Source organism: Sceloporus occidentalis, unplaced genomic scaffold (assembly GCF_023333645.1).
Source record: "Sceloporus occidentalis isolate IW3139 unplaced genomic scaffold, rSceOcc1.0.p SCAF_3, whole genome shotgun sequence".
Classification (NCBI taxonomy): domain Eukaryota; kingdom Metazoa; phylum Chordata; class Lepidosauria; order Squamata; family Phrynosomatidae; genus Sceloporus; species Sceloporus occidentalis.
Genome location: NW_028316983.1, coordinates 239,879,657 through 239,899,590, shown reverse-complemented (window position 1 = coordinate 239,899,590; position 19,934 = coordinate 239,879,657). Strand labels below are relative to the sequence as shown.

The 19,934-nt window shown below is 40.7% G+C and overlaps 1 protein-coding gene across 6 annotated transcripts in view; it reads right to left on the bottom strand.

Annotated features, from left to right (window-relative positions):
* Positions 1-19,934, bottom strand: part of KHDRBS3 (KH RNA binding domain containing, signal transduction associated 3) — a 140,092-nt gene that overhangs the window by 104,008 nt on the left and 16,150 nt on the right. The gene's annotated exons all lie outside the window — the stretch shown is intronic.

Here is a 19,934-nt window from a genome sequence, read left to right as displayed (position 1 = left end):
ATCACACATGAACTCCATATGTCTGCATCAATCTCCATTTGTATTTCCATTCTAAACATAAATATTCAGAATAACAGAGGCAGAAAGATATGAGTGTTTAGAGCTCGCTCACTAAACAAGAGTACTGAAGCTGCTTATATAAACCACCCAACTTTTTAGCATGGAACAAGCTAAAACACATTCCAGTTTAGTCATGCACTGTAGGATTTTCAGTGTTAGCTAAGATATATCCAGCTCCATACATGCACTTGTTAGCATTATGATAAACTGCAATGGAGACATCAGTGTCTCTAGAAAGCTTAGTATCACCCCCAAAGAAAACAGTACTACCTCTAGCACTGTTAGGACTATTTTTCTGGTCAAAGCCTAAATTAAGCAAAACCTTGATTTTTATCAAGCTTACAATGTTATGTAAATTAGATTTTATTTTTGAAATCCTAAGTGTCTCTTATTTTTAGGTCACACAGGAACATGCCTTACAACACATGTACTCCACAAAGACTTTTTATCTTAACCTTGCAGAGATAGACTAAACCTCCAGGCATTTGGGATAGCTTCAAGAAAGGCATATACAAAAAGCTTAGTTAACTGAACTAAAACACTGAGGAAATATTTTCCTTTGCCACCTCTACAGAATTTCTAGCTTTGGACTAGGATTATTACTAACAACTTGGAAATGCCTGATACAACTCTGGGACAAAACTCAGTAGCTACCGGTATTTGTCATTTGGATAGGTTAGTGATTTAAAAAACACACACAATCAAATAAAACCAACTCCACAGTATAGGACACTATACTATCTACAGACAATTTCCTCCCCTGTTGCACTTGCAAGGGCTTCCTCTGTGTTTGAAAAACCTTGCCAAAGACCTAGAGTGAGCTAGTTTTTATCTTCTGTGATCTGTGTGTTGTCACAATGCCTACAGTTCAATGCATTTTATATTCAGGAGGAGATGGGCACACTCTGGATCTCTTCAGTTAAGGGACAACCAACCTATGCTCTTGAGTAGCACCTTCCATGGAAGATTGGGACTTGAAAGAGTTCAGTTCCCACCAACACCATCCAGGATGTCACTGTTGGCTCATGGCCAGATTTCTAGTCTGTCTACTGCAAAGGCAAACATTTTTTGCCAATGGCTTGCTCCAAAGCTAGCAATCTACTGGTTTGGACAAAACAGGTAAGTAGTATAGAAAGGCAGCATCATTAACAGGACAGTGGAGCACAAATAATTAGTATCTGTGCTCCTTTTTTGAGGCATCTTAACCATTCCTCAAGACTGTGGTGGCTGTGCCACCCAACCCTCCTGGCCTGGTAGTATTGTCATCAAACACTACTCTGACATGACTCGATTTGGGGATGACCTTGCATTCTTATCTGAGACTGAGGTGAGTGGTCCAAACATAATCCAGTTTTGCCTACCAGGATAACCAGTACAGCAGCATACCCAACTGGAAACCAGGATAACCAGTACAGCATCATGCCCAATTGAAAGGCTGGGGAGATGTTGCAATAGTCTACAAGAATTCTGCCCTTCACACCAAGAAGCAAATTTAGGAGATAGATGCAACAGACTGCATCTGACATGGGGTTAGAGCAGTGGTTCTCAAATGGTGTGGCAAGACATCCAGGGGGCAGGCGAGAGTTGCTCAAGGGCGGTAGCAAGATTTGATGGTCCTGATCCCTCCTCCTCCTCTTCTAAAATTTTATATGCAAAATGTGCACATGTTAAGGTAAACACTGAATTTGATTAAACAAAAGTATTCTAATTAAACTATTACTTTCTTATAAAATGTTAAAATATGAATATACATGCATGCACAAATTAAAATACACACACTATATAAACAAAGTATTTTCATTCATGCCCTACATCAAGTGGGGGAGGCCCAATGTCTGCATAGAGGGGTCCCAAGGGTAAAAAGTTTGAGTACCAATGAGTTAGAGACATTCCAACATGCACACACAGGAGTCACCTTAGTGAACTCAGCTCAGGGCCCCTTAGCTGTCATAACTACAGTATAGCATTCCTGGCTTGGCCTCTTTAATGTAGAAATGAGTAATTACATACAACTGACAATTCAGAAGAAAATTCTTTGATTTCCAAAATCTGTACACTTAACAGTCTAAATAAGCACCTGGTCCCTACGCACTGTATCCAAGATACTTCTCAGGACAGGTTTATTTTACATGCACCAAAGACCACAAGCAAGGGGTCAGAAGGAGCCAGCCAAGAACAAGAAACACAAGTATGTCATCCAAAAATGGTTCCATCTGGAATCCCCAACAGTGGCTCTCTCCCTTCTGTCCTGAAGGCAGAAATTTAACATGAATGATTTTCCCAATCCCCACCTTTCTTCTGAGAAAAGGGCACCTGCAGTGCAGTTATTTACATGGCACTGAGCCAAAATGAAAAGGTTGCAAGTCTGAATCAAAGCTTCCAAAAATGGATGCTTTATGCAAAAATAAGCTGCCATATGTGTTAAGTATACTACTTCAAGATTGTACAGTCCTCATATGCAACAATCCCCTTACATGTGAGGACTGTTAGAACATCATCACTTTTCTTCTAACACATTTCCTTAAACATTAGTGAGCTGGGGGGGGGGGTGGCGGAGGGAATCCACTTACGTTAAACAACATTGGATGAGGAACATTTTTGAAGTTATACAGTTAAGCTCTGGCACTAATCTGCTGTTTTCTTCCACCCACCATCACAACCCTCAGCAACATATATGCGCTGGGCTGACCCTTCACACTAGGGATTGGCACAAAACATTTTTAAAATCCCAGGAAAATGCATCTGAAAATGCATAAATGACCTTTAAAATAACTATTATGTGACAAGATTAAAAACAGGAAATGTTGTTCCAACATGTTGCATTATTTCAAATCACTGACTTGGAAAGGAACGCATGGGTCATCTAGCAGGCATAAATCATTAAAGCACTCATGAGATGACTATTTAACCTCTGTTTAAAGAGCTCCAAAAGAGGAAGAGTCCACTACCCTCTAAGGCAGTCCACGCCACTGTTGAACAACTCTTCCTCTCAATAAATTCTCTCTCCTGCTTAGAATTTTTTCCTGTAATTTGAATCCACTGGTTCGTTACCTAGTCTCTGAAGCAACAGAAAACAAGCTCACTCCATCTTTTACATAGCATCCCTTCAGTTAAAGGTGGCTACCATATCATATCTCGGTCTTTTATTCTCAAGCTAAACAATTAAAAAATTCAAAATGAATGCCCATTACACCAAGTTAAGGAAAACTGTGTTGCTTTTGCTTTATTACCACCAACTTCTGATTCTAATAAATTAGGACATGGTGAGAACAGTTTGTGCAACTCTTTATTCTTTCACTACTGGGGTGGGAACCAGGAGGCCCTCTATATATGGACTGCAAGTCCCAACAATCCTAGCTAGCATATCCAATGACTCCTGGTAGCTGCTGACCAAAGACATCTGGTGGACCACATGATCTCCACCTCTGGGCTTCCCCTAGGCATCTGTCTGACTGCTATGTAAACAAAACACCGGACTAGACATGCCTTTGATCTGTCCCCAGAAGGCTTTTCTTATGTTCGTAAACGGCAAGCATATGAAAGTGAGACAGCACACGGACATATCCAGCTGCAGTCTGAATTTTTACACCACAGAGCACACTTTCAACACACAACATAAGGATTTAGTACCAGCAGTCAAATAACAGGCAAGAACATGACTTCAGAGACAAACTAGATTCAGATATTAAGCTTCCCTCTGCTTTTTCTTTACCTGCCTTCCTCTGTCTTTGTGCTCTATATGAACTACCACTATCAGCCTAGCTGCCTGCAGTTTATCTTTTCTCATTCACTCCATTCTGAACAATTTACCCCCTCCTGTTTGCTTAGCTTTTTCTCTCATTCTTTCTGCAAAATATTTTTGCAGCCTCGCCAACTGAACTATTTCTGGACAGAATTCAAAGCATTACTTCTATAACTGGCTGACCACCCCTATTATTATTGTTTGGAGAAGTCACACATGGGTCTATTAATTCAAGATCTTGAGAAGGCCTACAAAATAGATAATGAACTGAGGTGGTGTCTACTTGTTCTTCCCTAGATCTCAGATATTCCACCCTCTGCTTTGATTTTGAATCTCTGCTCTATGGCAGATTTCAGAGTAATGGCTGCTGCATCAGCTTGATGTTATCATCCAACACAGTGAGGTTTCCCCAATCAAGCTACTATTATTGGCATTGCCTACAATTTTGACTCCTGATGGTTGATACAAAAGAAACCATGAGACTATTAAGTGCTTAGAAAACTCCTCTCCCCCACCAAGTCATCAGGAAAATTCCAACTTCTACTTTTTCTTAATCTGTGGTATAAGCAGGCCTTAGAGGAAAATGACCACAGCCTGGAAATGGTTCTCAGGAAAGCCCAATATTAATTCCTCAAAGGGCATGGCTTCTTTATTCAGAATGCTCCAGCTACTTGCAATTTTGGTTCCTGATGCAGAGGCAAAAGTCACAAGAAGAGCTAATTTTGATTTCCCAACAAGTCTTTGGTCTTCCAACTCAAAATAGACATTATATTCAGAAAAAAATTGCATTCAAAGGGAAATTATGGCTGCCCTAAAGGAAACAGACAGCTTTCACCTTTGAAGCTTTAATGCAGTGGTTCTCTAACTTTGGTCTTACAGATGTTTGGGAGTTCAGGTTCTAGAATTCCTGATTGTTGGCCAAACTGACTAGGGCTTCTATTAGTTGAAGTCCAAAACATCTGGAGGACCAATGTTCAGGAAACATTACTTTAATGAAAATCAAAGAGGCAGCTAACTGTAAGACCAAACGACTACTGACAGCTGCAGCTAGGGTTGCCATTTCACAGCGGTGGGCGGGACTTTCCCGCCTCCTGGGGGGCGTGCCCGGTCCCGCCCCGCCCTCCCCCCATTCCCGGGTGGCTGCCCGACTCTGAGCTCCCAGAGTTGCTGCCTCCCTTTGCTACAGTGCCGAGGAAGAGGGCTGGAGCAGCAGCACAACTGAACCTAGCAGGGGGCGGGGTCTGCTGCTCTGCCCTGCCCCTATTGGCCAGCCCTCTGCTTCCTTATTTGGCATGCTCCAACATCCAAGCAGGGAGGGCTTTGCACTCAGGCAAGCTGCTTCCCCTCTTTCGCTTTCTCTTTCCACTCCTTCTCTTTGTTATTCCGTTTTTTTTCTTCTCCTCCTCTTCCCCTCCTCTCCTTTTTCTTCCTTTCTTCCCCCTCCTTTTTCTCTTTGTTCCTATTCTTCTTCTTTCTCCTCCTTTTCTTCTTTCTCCTCCTCCCCCTTCCTCCTCTGCTGTTGTTGGCATTGTTGTTGTTGTGTGCCCAACTCTTTTCTGACTTATGGCTACCCTGCCTCTAGCCCCCTCTCTCTAAGCCCCCCTCCTCTTCTTCTCAGGGGTCCAGGGCTTCTCAAGGCTTTGCCCCCATTAGAAAAGAAAAAAGACTTTGCAAGAGTTCTGACCCATAAATCCCCCCAAAGTTGAGACATACTTGGGGGAAAAGAGGGGGTGAGGGGTTTTGGGGGGGGTTGGAGGGGGCAAGGAAAAGGAGGAAGGGGGGAATTGCTAAGAAGGCTTGGGAGTGGGACATGTAGTTTGCAGTGGTCTTTAAATGCTATGCCTGCTTGGGAGTGGGAAATGTAGTTTGCAATGGCACAAGGAACTGCCTGTGATCTTGCAAATGCTATGCCTGCTTGGGAGTGGGAAATGTAGTTTGCAGTGGCACAAGGGACTGCCTGTGATCTTGCAAATGCTATGCCTGCTTGGGAGTGGGAAATGTAGTTTGCAGTGGCACAAGGGACTGCCTGTGGTCTTGCAAATGCTATGCCTGCTTGGGAGTGGGAAATGTAGTTTGCAATGGCACAAGGGTCTGCCTGTGATCCTGCAAATGCTATGCCTGCTTGGGAGTGGGAAATGTAGTTTGCAGTGGCACAAGGGACTGCCTGTGATCCTGCAAATGCTATGCCTGCTTGGGAGTGGGAAATGTAGTTTGCAGTGGCACAAGGGACTGCCTGTGGTCTTGCAAATGCTATGCCTGCTTGGGAGTGGGAAATGTAGTTTGCAGTGGCACAAGGGACTGCCTGTGGTCTTGCAAATGCTATGCCTGCTTGGGAGTGGGAAATGTAGTTTGCAGTGGCACAAGGGACTGCCTGTGGTCTTGCAAATGCTATGCCTGCTTGGGAGTGGGAAATGTAGTTTGCAATGGCACAAGGGTCTGCCTGTGATCTTGCAAATGCTATGCCTGCTTGGGAGTGGGAAATGTTCTTGTAGAATTGGGGGGGGGGGGTGTTTGGCCAGAAAGAGAAGTACATTTCAGCCTTCTGTCTAGGAATAATGCCAAAATGTCCTCCATTTTGAGCATGCCTAAGAAACATGCATTTATATTAACATTTTAAAAAAATTATCAATTTTTATGTGTCCTCCATTTTTAAAAAAATGTGTCCTACATTTGAAAATGTGGCCCTACATTTGTCCCGGTTTGGAGGTCCTGACTTATGGCAACCCTAGCTGCAGCACTTGTGAAAGGCATTTGTTCAATGATTATACATTTTAAAAAAGTATTTATGAGAAAACCTGCCCTACACTCATTTCTGTGGTTTTAACACACATCTCTGTGGAGTATACATTTTCTGATAGTGCACACATAAACTAATTCATGGAAGGTTCTGAACTCAGCATCTCAAATCTGTTGAGCTCTGAGGTTGCTCACATTTAAATACTGTACTTCCCACTTCAAACAGGTGGGGAGTTCCCACCAGATTTGATGTTTGTGTTCAGATTCCATTTGTGCAAAGTAGTCAGTGAGAACCAGCATTTTTCTTGGAGACAACTGTTTCAATTGCAACTACAATTCTCATGTTCACAGGAATCTGAAATTAGCAGGATGTAATTTCAACAGCCATGCTTACAACAACAGAGGTGGAGCTACAAATCTGTGCTGTTACAAAATGAGATTTATATCTACATATAATAGTTCTGTAGGTAACCACCATCCTCAGACACATATATGTCAGATTTATATCCTTGCTTTGTTCAGCCAATAATTCTTTGAGATAATAGTCTTAATGAGAGTTTCTGAGCACGTCTATAAAAGCCCTGGTAGCTTCTTGTAATACCCACTGCTAAATCTCCTTACCACACAAACTTGCCACCAAATTCTCATTGTGTAACATATACAACACAGCTACTTTGCTCAGTCTTTGAGAAATGTAATTACTTTGTTCCATAATTCCGTTAGAAGATGGGCCATTACTAAAGAGACAAAGAAGAACGAGCTTTGTACTTAGTTGTCTTTAACTACCACAGCGGGTGACACAGTTTGGAGTCTGCTTCACATAGTAAAGACATTTTGTAAAAAATAAAGAGTGCAACAACTTCTTCAGAAAACTGAGTATTTAATATTTTACAAGAGTTAAAAAAAATCATTTTAGTATTGCTTGTAACTTTGACCCTTAGCCAGATTAGTTTGCTTTAATCCAAAACAACTCCTGGGGGACACCAGGTTGCTTAATCTTTCTCTAAAGTAATAGAGAATGTCAGATAGGTAAGGTGTAAAAGCTTACAGAAGCAAGAAACTTGCCTCCCCCCCACCGCCCCAATATTCTGGTGTTCAGGCAACAACATGAATAACTACGGTGGATGCAGCATGGAAGGCAGAGGATATACCTATCAATCTCTCCCTAGAGTTCCATTTTCAAGCCCCATTATGCTATAGACTTAGCATTGGAAAATAAACAATATACAGTGGTACCCCGGGTTACGAAAGTAATTCGTTCTGCCGCCGCTTTCGTAACCCGGAAACTTTCGCTAGCCGAAAAAGCCCATAGGCTTTAATAGCGAAAGCCGCGATTTCGTGCGAAATCGTGCCGAAAAGCACCAAAATTTCTTTCGCAACCCGGAATAACCTTCGTAACCCGGAAACAATTAATTAAGTGAATTTCTTTCGTAACCCGGAAATTTCGTAAGGCGGCGCATTCGTATCCCGGGGTACCACTGTAGTGACTGCAATCCTGCATGTCTCAGTGTAGTGTAATCCTGCATGTAGAACTATGCAACAGTGAGCCATTTACCTGACCTTCCACAAGACCACCAAATTCCCTCCCATGGCCATCCCATGCCTGATGGAAAGGGGAGGAGCACTGCAGAAGTGCCTGGCCACATCCCTGTAACCCAGTGGTTCATGATGAGACAGGACCCACAGGGACACATAAGAGTTGCTCACAGGGACAAGAGACTTGGAGACCCTGCAATGTCTACATGTTGTTGTAAAGGTGGATCCCAAGTCTAAAAAGTTTGAGTGCTATTGCTGTACCCACACAGTAAGTAACTACATCCTCTGCAGTGGTCTCCTGGAGGTCTTAGTAGCTGATAAAATCATTCCACTTCTGCCTATGAGGACACAGCTACTTTTGCAATCCTTCCACAACTGCCTGCTCTCCTCCAGGCAAGGAATGGCCAGGGGAGTGTTTTGGTTATGTAGAAGGAAAGCAATATTCCTCTTAAAAGTTACCACAAATAGGTATGTGCAGGCATAAGCTTAAGCTTATGTATGCCATTAAGAGGCTGTCAGCCAAAAAATGATTAACTCAGTAATTTATCATATACACACATTTCTTATTTTGATCACCAGATATATAGAACTATTCTCTTCTTCATTCATCAGAATTAATACAACAATTTGAATGTCAATAAGTCTTCTTTTTTAAAAAAAGGAATGCTGTTGCACAACAGGTCCAAGGAGCAGAATTTCTTCAACTACTTGTTAACATGGCAGTGCTACCCACTGGTCCCGTAGAGACAGAGGTATTTCTTCTTCTAGATTATTATGTCTACAAGGAGATGCTGACTACATCAAAAAGAATTCCTTGAGGGTAGTTGCCCACTGTAACTAACAAGCAGTTATGCTTATCAGAGGTATGCTGGATTTCCTTCTCTAGCTACACAGAAATCAATAAGTTATTCTATATAGCTCAGATTTCACATTCTTAAATACCACTGCACACATTACATGGATTTGATATTGAGCTACATTAGCACAGAGATGCTCACAGTTTGTTTCTGCACTGATGTACTAATATGATATATATCCATGCAAATATTTTACATCATCTCACATGCTGGGAGAAAGGCAGGACATTAAGTTATTTTAAAAAAACTAAACTTTGAAGTGCAAACCTAACATATATAATGTGTAAATTGGATTTCAAATGATCACAGATGACTATCCCTATCAGGTTAGCTGGAGACATGTAACAGGAAGCCTGAAGTTAAGTATTTAAGGTAATATTTTGCTAACTTGTGGGATAATGTAGAGTTACAGGATTTTAACAGAACACCATCTTGCCTCTATTTTGTTTCTCCACTCTATTAGAATTCTATATTATCTGAAACTTGAGGCAGTAATAATTAAACAAAAAGGGCTAACCTGCATTTACAGTTCAATTGCTACAAACTCTTCTATATCCATAGAAGATACCTCAGGCCATGGTAATAGTGGCCTAGGAACTCTGGAATGTAATATTTCACTGCATTTGGATACTTCTAGGGGGCCTTGGGGGTTATAAACATGGGGTTTACGGGCTGCATCCTTCCCATCTCTGACTTGCACTAAAGTTTCAAACATTACCAGATTGACAGGCTGTTCTGGTTGTCCTGCAGCAGTCAACAGCCAGGCCCACAGATGTACAAGTTTCTGCAACACTGCAAGATCTCCACTCATTCATTTGTATTCCACAAAGGCTTATTTTTTGAAGACAGAAAAGCAGGTTTCAAACACAGGTAAAGCTGCATGTTCTCCTGTTCCAGTACTTCCCCCCAGCCTACAAACCAATTATTTTGAAGCAATGAAAAGCAGTCAGTCCTCTACATTTTCAAATTCAGGAGTTTCACAGAACGAAGCTGTTACTGAAGTGAACAGCTCAGCTCTTTCAATTGTAATGATCTGAATGCCAAGGACAGTATACAGATGATTAATGCTGAACAGTGTACCCTCAGCCAACTCTTCTAAGCAAGATTGGGTTAAGGGTTAAGCTACATTTCTCACTTTTAATTGTGCAGGTTATTTAGGTGTACTGTTTGAGACCAGCTATCTTCTGCAATTATCAGACTCCAGAGGTCACCAATTAGAACCCTGCAAGGATTTGAATTAAAAAGAAGGCTTTGCGATTAGGTGAAGTAATGATCCAAAAAAGAGATTAGTTCTGTTCAGATCGCTCTCATTATAAAAACCATTTCCTTTGTGAGAAGATTCTGTCTCGTTTATCCTCCTGGCGTTATCACACCACGGGACACAACAATGATTGTACAGATGTAGCCTAGAGGCTGAACAGGAGCATGTTTAGATACAGCTGCATGTGAGAGGCAATCCTTTGGCTTTTACTACTTCTCTCTAACAGGGAATTAGCCTGGTTGATAGCAAAAAGAACCTGGTAATTCGCTTAATAAATGAGAGGGACTCATTTGTTCTAAATTAAGCACCATGCCCAGAGGTCTTGATCTAAACAGATCCCAGAAAACCATAGTAGTTCCACTTTACCAACTTTCACCCTCTAATATTTTCCAGATTACCTTCTGCACTGTGTATCCTACAATTCTAGTGTACCTGCAGAACAAAGGAGGGCATTTTTAGTGACTACACATTACCTGTGCCTCTAAAAACCTACTCCAAAGAGCGGGGTGCCCTCCAGAACCCCATTTGGAAGGGAAAGAGCCTCATGTAGAATGTTCAGCACTAGAAGCAACCCAAGGAACTACAAAAGCCAAAAAGGGAAAGCAAAATGGGAGAAACCTGTGCCCTAAATGTTCATGCTATATCAGCAGCTTGTGAGAATTCAGCTCTCTTACTGTTTTACTGTCTGTAATTCTGACTATTTTTTCCCTAAGCAAAATTCACTTTGAGAGGAAGGAAATGTTGGAGTTCAGTTAGTCAGTCAGTAAGTAAATAAACAGTCTTTTTTGGTCAAAGCAAACAATTTGATCAGACACTGAAGAATCTTTTTTGCTTGCCAAGCGAAAAACATGCTAAAATGTAACAAGCAATTAACATTCCTGGAAATACTGTTTTTAAACCATAACTTCAAGCTTCAATGCAACAAAATATAAGAAACATTTGTGAACAGGTAGGTGAAGCCTTAGCCCAAGAAACATTTACTATTATCTTTCCTATTACTCTGATCATTGTACCTGTATTACAAGTGTCATTTCTTAAAGTTTCCTATTTCTGAAGATGACCACACATGCTCAGACTGGGGGGAAAACCGCACATGCAATAACAGAAATAGGGAGGTACAACATGTCTAAAAGCAGTATGTGCTGCATAGCTGCAATACACACATATATCAGTTCACATGTTCCTGATCCAGAAAAGAATGCTATGGAAAGGATTAGAATCCAGAGGTAGAAGACTCTGTTTTTGCCACCTGTTTCATTATGAGACGAGAGGCACCAAGGAAATTCTCCCCTCCTCCCTTCATCTTTCATCTATAAAACATTAACTGTAATCATTTTACAGGCTTCCTGGAAGATCAAGCATGATAAAGGCAGCAAAAGAACATCATATGAGACTGGTAGTTTCCTCCTGTATCTCAGCAGTCATAAGGTTCCCTACAGCTACTTCCTAATACCTCAACTTCCTTTCCCTCTTCCTACTTCTTTGCCCACTACTTCTGCTCTATCACCTTCTCCTGCTCGTCCTTTGCCTCATCTGTTTCCCTCCCTTCCTTCCATAATTCAACTCTTCTGCATTTCCCATTCCTCCTCTCCTGTGATTTGCACCTAGCAATACATGTTTATCTACATGCATGGCTTAAAATCCATGTCCAACCCCCGTCTGTACTTCCCTTCCTTGTACAACCCTTCTCCTATATTTGGAAGTTCAATTCTATCAGATACTTGCACAGCTGCAAATTGAGATGTATTCTCAAACTCATGGGGAAAGTAAGATCACTCCTCAGGAACAGAAAAGAATTACAGAAAGGACAGTAGAGTTGCCACATGTCTGTGATGGGTGACTGGCAACAAAGTCATCTGTGAGTTTGCTCCACAGTAAGGGCCACTGTGATCAGTAAAGCTTATTCTCAGAAATAGGATTGGAATAGGATTCCATCCCTTCCCTACTGCCATTCCCTTCTCCTTTTGTGACATGTCTTTTTAGACTGTAAGCCTTAGGGCAGGGAATTGTCAAACTAACAATCTGCAAACTGCTCTGAGAGCCCTTGTGGCTGAAGGGTGGAGTATAAATATTGTGAATAAATAGATAATCAATTTTAATGCAATTATTTATTTGAAAATATAACTGGCTCATCACCTTCTCTTGGCATTACAATTCTCTGAATACAGCACTGTCCACTAGCAAGCGCATTATAGCCCAAAATCAAAATGTGAAAGATTGTTTCAGTAAACTGATTCTGCACACACACACCCTCTCTATCAATTGAAAAAACATCAAGTATCCTGGAGAAAAGGCTGATATGCAAACATTTCTCCTGTAGCCATGCATAACTAATGCTGCAATCCTATACACTCCCTTCCAAGCAAACATAGAGAAGATGAGGCCGACATTCATTTCACAAAGATTGTACCTTAATTTACAATGCCAGCGCACATGATCCTCTTCGGAGAGAACGACAAACTACAGTAAGCATAGGAAATTATGGTCCCAAAATTTCAGGCAAAAAAACCCCCTGGCCTGAAAATGCCCAAATTGTCTTCTCTCCCCCCCCCCCCATCATCTAAACCGTTGATTAAAATATTGGAGAGTGTTGGCTCCAAGACAACCTGCTGCACTTCACTCGAGACTTCCTTCTAATTTGAAGCAGTTACTGATGACAACTCTTTGAGCACAAATGTCAAACCAATTATGGATCCATCTTATGTTTCGTCAGCTTGCTAACCAAAATATGGGAGACTATCAAATCCTTTGGTGAAATCCTGATAAACGATATCCACAACATTCCCACCATCTACTAAACTAATGACCTGATTAAAAAAAGTAAAAATTACAAATTATGCTGAGTCCTACTAATTATTGCATTGCCATCAAGATACTTACAGATTAAATCCTCTATATTTTTCCTGCTACTGAGGTCAGGCTGACTACATACCTATCTTCAACTCCTCAAAAATCCAGAAAGATTACATATTTATAGATACTTGTCCAACTTGTTTTGCTTTCAAGCAACATAAAGGGGTCTGTTTCTCTGAAGTTCTTATTAACTTATTTATGTTTACATTCAGCTAGTTGTAGATGCATGGCTTCTTGAAGGGTCAGGAAATAGGTAAGCAACAAAATAGGATGGAGATAGATGTCTCTCAAGCTTAAGTTTCTGAGAGAAAAACAAATCCCCACCCCACCTTCTTTTTCCTGCTACTGTAGACAGAAGACATTGTGAAAGAAGTATATCCAGAATAGCCTGAAACTCTATAAATGGAAAATGATGTCACCTGGGACCTCACTAATGCCAGGCTGCCTACACCAACTCAACAAGAACTTCCCTGTACAATATAAAATTGCAACTTTTACAACCTTCAACGTTACTCAAGGCTTCCAAGTGCAAAAGAGGTTAATTTCATCTGTACATTAGGAACAGTTCAACAGCTTTCTTGCAATTCAATTTAATTAAGTTTGACCTCTTGCTCATGGATATTCTTAGTTTGCTGATCAAGTAAGGCCAGCACATTCACTGTCATTATGTTTAATGTCTGTATTGTCCACTGGGATTGGGGATGTTAGACAGGTGACCTCTTTATTAAAAAGACAGAACTACAACAGAAGGGCATACAAGCTGTGCAAGTTAATGAGGGCAATTGGTAAGTAAACACCACAGCACAAACTAAGCTAAGAAAACCAGGCTTATCTCTACAAGACCTGAATCATCTTGCACTTTTAACTTAGGAGTACAATCCCTCCAATGAAAGATAATGTGAATACAGATCTAAAGGAGTAATTCTCCATGAAATCTGAAAGCATCTTCTGCATAGGGCCAGAACCCTGGTTTGTACAATGGATTATTTATTGAAGAGCTTACATTAAGAAGAAATGCCTTCACTCAATGCAGAACCCAAGAGCTGTAAGATGTGGACAAATCTCATGCAAACCCTGCATGACAAAGGAACTTTCAACCCAGCTAAGTTTGAAACGAAACATGTATAAGAAATGGAAAAGGGGGGAAATCACAAAAAAAGGAATTCAAAGAAATAGCAAGCATTTGTAGGGGTAAAGTCAGAAAAGCTAAAGCGCAGAATGAACTCAGGCTTGCTAGAGAGGTTAAAAAGAATAAAAAGGGATTTTTTGGATATGTCCGCAGCAAAGGAAGAAGGAGGAAATGGTAGGGCCACTGCGTGGAAAAGATGGCAAAATGCTAACAGAAGACAGAGAAAAGGCAGAATTACTCAACACCTTCTTTGCCTCAGTCTTCTCAGAAAAGGCAAAGGGTGCTCAACCCGAGGATAATGGAGCAGAGGACAGAATAGGGGAATTTCAGCACAGAATAAGTAAAGAGATAGTAGAGGAATACCTTGTTAATAATGAATTTAAGTCTCCAGGACCAGATGAACTACATCCAAGGATACTAAAAAAACTGGCAAATGTAATATCGGAGCCACTGGCAATCATATTTGAAAACTCCTCGAAAACAGGAGAAATCCCAGCAGACTGGAGGAGGGCAAACGTCCCCATCTTCAAAAAGGGGAAGAAAGAGGATCCCAACAATTATCGTCCAGTTAGTCTGACATCAATACCAGGAAAAATTCTAGAACAGATCATTAAACAGAGAATCTGTGAACATCTGGAAGGCAATGCCATAATCACAAAAAATCAACATGGGTTTCAGAGAAACAAGTCATGCCAGACAAATCTGATCTCTTTCTTTGATAAAATTACCAGCTTGGTAGATGAAGGGAATGCTGTGGATATAGTATATCTTGATTTCAGTAAGGCCTTTGACAAGGTTTCCCATGACATTCTTGCAAACAAGCTTGTAAAATGTGGGCTTGACAATGGAACAAACTCCCTCGGAGTGTAGTGGAGTCTCCTTCCCTGGAGGTCTTTAAGCAGAGGCTAGATGGCCATCTGTCAGGAATGCTTTGATTTGGGTTTCCTGCATGGCAAGGGGTTGGACTGGATGGCCCATGCGGTCTCTTCCGATTCTATGATTGTACAGGTTCCCCATATTCTGTTACCTCCTGCTTGCAATATGAAAGGTTTTTTTATCCTGTTCCTTGGAAAAACATTTTAGAAGGGATTATTTCCTTTATTTTAATATAGGTTTATATCTCAAGGACAACACCCGGATTTCAAAGCCCAAAGGTACAGGAAAGAGCAAGAATTTGGCCAATGTATTCTCTTCCATTCCCTCATTATTTTTATATACTTTTAATATTTGTAGGCTTCGTGAACAAAAGGTAGCCCAAGCTGACAGGTAGAAGCATCTATTTGCTAATGTGTTTTCTGAATGGACCACCTGCTCCTCTCTGTTAATACTATGTCCCAAACTTTATCTTTATACAGTGGACCCTTGTTATACGCTGGGGTTTGGTTCCAAGATCCCCCGTGGATAACAAAATCTGTGTATGCTCAAGTCCCATTAAATATAATGACATAGCAAAATGGTGTCCCTTATAAAAAATGGAAAATCAAGGTTGGATATTTGAAATGTATACTTTTTTGGAACATTTTCAAACCATGTATGCTTGAATCCGTGTATAAAAAAAATCTGTGTATAAGAAGGGCTGACTGTAGTGCTGGGAGATTTCAATTGTATTTTTTTAAAAAATGATCCATCATAGGATAGCTGATTTGGCTGATGGAAGGTAAAATTCTATTACTGAAACCTGATACTTTATTTTTTCCAGGGCACAAATAGCTAATTAGTTTTCAATACAACTGAAACAGTACCGTCTAGTTTCACTTTATTATGCTTTACAAGGCAAGATCCATTCCAACTCAATGTGGTCAGCTTTTTAATTACATATACATCCTACATCAATGAAGGCAGATAAAAAAAAAAACACCTCCAAGCATATCAAGGACTCCAACCAGTCCTATTAGGAAAATATGGAGGAAATACTATGTGAGTTCATACATCTTCAGACCCTCATATGAAAAACAGGAACATTAACAAAGAACACCGAACACCACACACACACACAAAAATATAAGCAAGTAAAAACCAGACAGTATGGTGACTTTATTTTGATGTACCAGCATGACACTGCTGAAATATCAGGAATAAACTCTTCTAGAACATGGCCAGATAGCCCGTAAAACCCACAAAACCCTATCAGGAATGGACAGTTTGAGATGCACTGGGGGGCCCACAGAACATCAAAAGTTATATAGATACAGAACTGGCCATAAGTCTACTTTGTTGTTGTGCACCTTCAGGGAATTTCCAACTTAAGACAACCCTAAGGTGAAGTTATCATGGGGTTTTCTTGGCAAGATACGTTCAAAAGGGGTTTGTCATTGTCTTCTCCTGAGGCTGAGCATATGTGATTTTCCCAAAGGCACCCAGTGGGTTTCATGGTTTAACTGGGAATCAAACCCTGGTATCCAGAATTGTAATCCAACACTCAAACCATTATGCCATGCTGGCTCTCCTAAAGTCTACTACTAGTCATGAAAGATGATTTTTTTTAAAAAAAAAATTAAACAATGTATGTTTGTGTGGAGGCAAAATTACTGATTTAGACGATAGGCTGCCACTCATGAAAGCTTCAAAAATGGCAACGACCCTTGGTGTTTGTCTGTTTGTTTTGCCAGAGGAAGGCTGTCCTGGGAGCGGCAGGATCTCCATCTCGAACTCCACATTCAGCCCCATGGCTGCACTCTGTCCACCTCAACAATGAACTACATGCAAAAAGAAAGCGTTCTACATTCACACATCCCTCTATTCCCTTCCTTTCTTCCACATGACAGTAAGAATAAAAAAACACACACACAATTTAGTATTACTTACAGCAGATTCATGTGGTCAGAAATTTAAATTTAAAATGGACAAACCATACAACAAACTAAGATTTGTTGATGGCATATTTAACAATTAACTAGTTTTAAGCCATGTTCCTTGGATTGTAAATACTTAACAATTAACTAGTTATAGGCCATGTTTTGCATAAACACAAAACTGTGCAAGTATGAAATTAATTTCTGATTTGATTCCTCCTATTTGTAGGGCAGGGTCTGGAATTCTGCCAAGCATATCCATCGTGCAACATGGTAGCAAGATCTCTACAAAACAGCTTTTGAGTCTCATTTTTCACCTTCAAATTCCTCCATCCTCTGCAGCCTGTTAAAGAATCTGACTTATGTCTGGAAAGACACAGAACCAATGCAATGACAAAGAGGCAGAAAGGTCCATCAAGACAAGTCTTCCTTTTCAAGACTTCACAAAAATAAAAGATATCATCATAATAAGAAATAGCCACTAATGGTACTAGCTCAGAGATGAGACTATATGTAGTTTCATGAAGAATATCAGTATTCAGTGAGCCTTTAGTCTCCCCTCCCCCTCATTTTTTCTGGAAAAAAAGTGTTTTTTTGTCTGCTTGATGCTGCCCGAGAAGGCAAGTTTAAAATAGTAACCTTTGCCCCCGTTCAACAGCATAAGCCACGCATGTCAGCAGAAGAGCCATCATCACATTGTTGAAATAGTTACAACTTCCTCCTCTCACTTCCTATGTTCTGGCTGCAAAATAAAAACAAAAAACAAAAGAATATTGGAACCAATATGTTCGTAACAGCTCACAGTAACTTAGATCCCATATTTAAGTTATAATGACACGATAGCCAATTCTTCAGAAGCGACAAATCATATCCACAGTGGTAGCCAAACTTTTTCGTAAGCATGCAGCTTGACTCCGGTGACATATACCTGTTCAGCATACCTTTGCCCCCAGTCTGAAGCAGACAGCAGGAAAGGCAGGCTGAGTGAAGAGCTCAGCATCTCTCCAGTCTAACAGCACTGTATGTTCTGGTCATGTCACAACTTGGCTATTAACAGGACACTTTCTCAAATACATTTGGACTCATAGTCTCAGTGAGATTCAGCTATCCTTTATGATCTTCTGTTATGTTAGCATTGTGCTCTTAAAGCCCCAAAGCACCTTTTACACTCCAGCATTCCTGTGTTTTAGGCACATGGATTGCATGAAAAGGTTACCAAAACCAAAACTAGGGTGCCACAGACATTTTGGTCTCCAGCATGAGATTCAATCCTCCAAGCTGCCATTCATGAATCTACTACAAAGACTACTCCTATATTACTATTACAATACTCCTACACTATTATTCCTCCAGTTGCAAGGAACAGGGCTAGAATAGGTCTCCCCAAGCACATGAATCAGGCATATGTATTGCCTATCCAGGCCAACCATATCATAGTCTTTAGGGATCCAGTTTCTCTCTATTATCCATTTCACCTTCCAAGTCATGCAGTCAGTTAGTACTGGTTAAGGAAGTTGATGTGTATAGTGGTATCTTGGGCTAAGCTTTGGTCTTTCACTAGCAATTACTTCAGCATAGTGAATTAAGAGAAACCAATGCCAACACTGATTTTTCCTTCTCTTGTCTATACAACTGAGGGCTTTCTATCTTTGAAGACAAGTAACTCCTGCCTTCTCTTGGTTGACCCTGACTCTACACCCAGCCCTTTGCACTGCACAGATGACCCAGAAAACCTGTTGGAGTAGCCAAACTGACAACTCCATATAGGAATAGTTAATAGACTGGCAGGAAGGTTGAAAACTGGTGCAAAGCAGCAGATGCTACTGCTGCTAAGATGTACTGTACAACCATCCCTCCATTTTCATGGACTTACAGACTGCAGTCTCAGTCCTTTGCAGGCCGGCAAGTAGGGAAAGTTTAAATGGCACATGTGCAAGCCATTCAAGCCAATGGGGCTTGAATATTTGCAAATTTCCATTTTTGCGGGGGGGGGGGGGCAGAACTGATCACCCACAAAAATAGAGGGACAACTCTACGTGTTTTCCAGAGCAATATTGTCCATAAACAGTATCAACATCATTTGAATACCTGTCATCCCTGAATGTACTTGTGAATCATCATCAGCTATCAGGGTTGGATTGTTTTTTGCCTTGAGATGGCAACCTACATGGGAAATGTACTTCTGTATTAACTTATACAGAGATTTAGAAAATTATCTGACAGGCAACTATCCACATTACTGTTTCTATCAAGCTTTAGCCTGTAACATCTGCTAACTAATCTACCTTTACATAAAGCTCTTAATGGGACACTGTCTTTTGCCAACATTACTCCATTTCAAGGTAGTTCCATTTATTCTGAAATAAGTATGGACAGGTATTCATGGACTCCTATGCAGGGCAGCTTAGATGACTCACAAGCTTAAGATTAGAGACTTATTTTCTGCTGAGAACAAGTCTTTAAAGTAAACAGCCTCAGGATTTTTGGGTACATACAGCTAAGCTTACCAAATGAATCTGAAGGGTCTTATCTGTGAATGCTAGTTACCATTCTGGGAAATTTCTATATGGCTTCAGGGACCCACTTTATGGGATTCAGGAGTGTTGTTAAATACGTGAGGGTTTGTGTGTGTGCGTCTTCAAGTCACCTGTTGTTTTATGGCAACCCCATGAATTTCACAGTGTAATCTTAAGCAAGGAATATTCAGAGGTGGTTTGCTAGTTCCTTCCTCTGAAATAGAGCCTACAGCACCTAATATTTTTGGTAATGTCCCATCCACATACCAACCAAGGCTGACCCTGCTTAGCTTCCAAGATCAGACAGGATCTAAACACCTCGATGGAATTTGTGAGAGGTGGTACATGTTCTTTGGTCCTCTGATCAAATACCTGCCACAAAAGTAGGGAAAGAGAAATCGACTTGATGTTTGAATTGAACAGCATGTATTCTATGTGCATAATTTCTATTG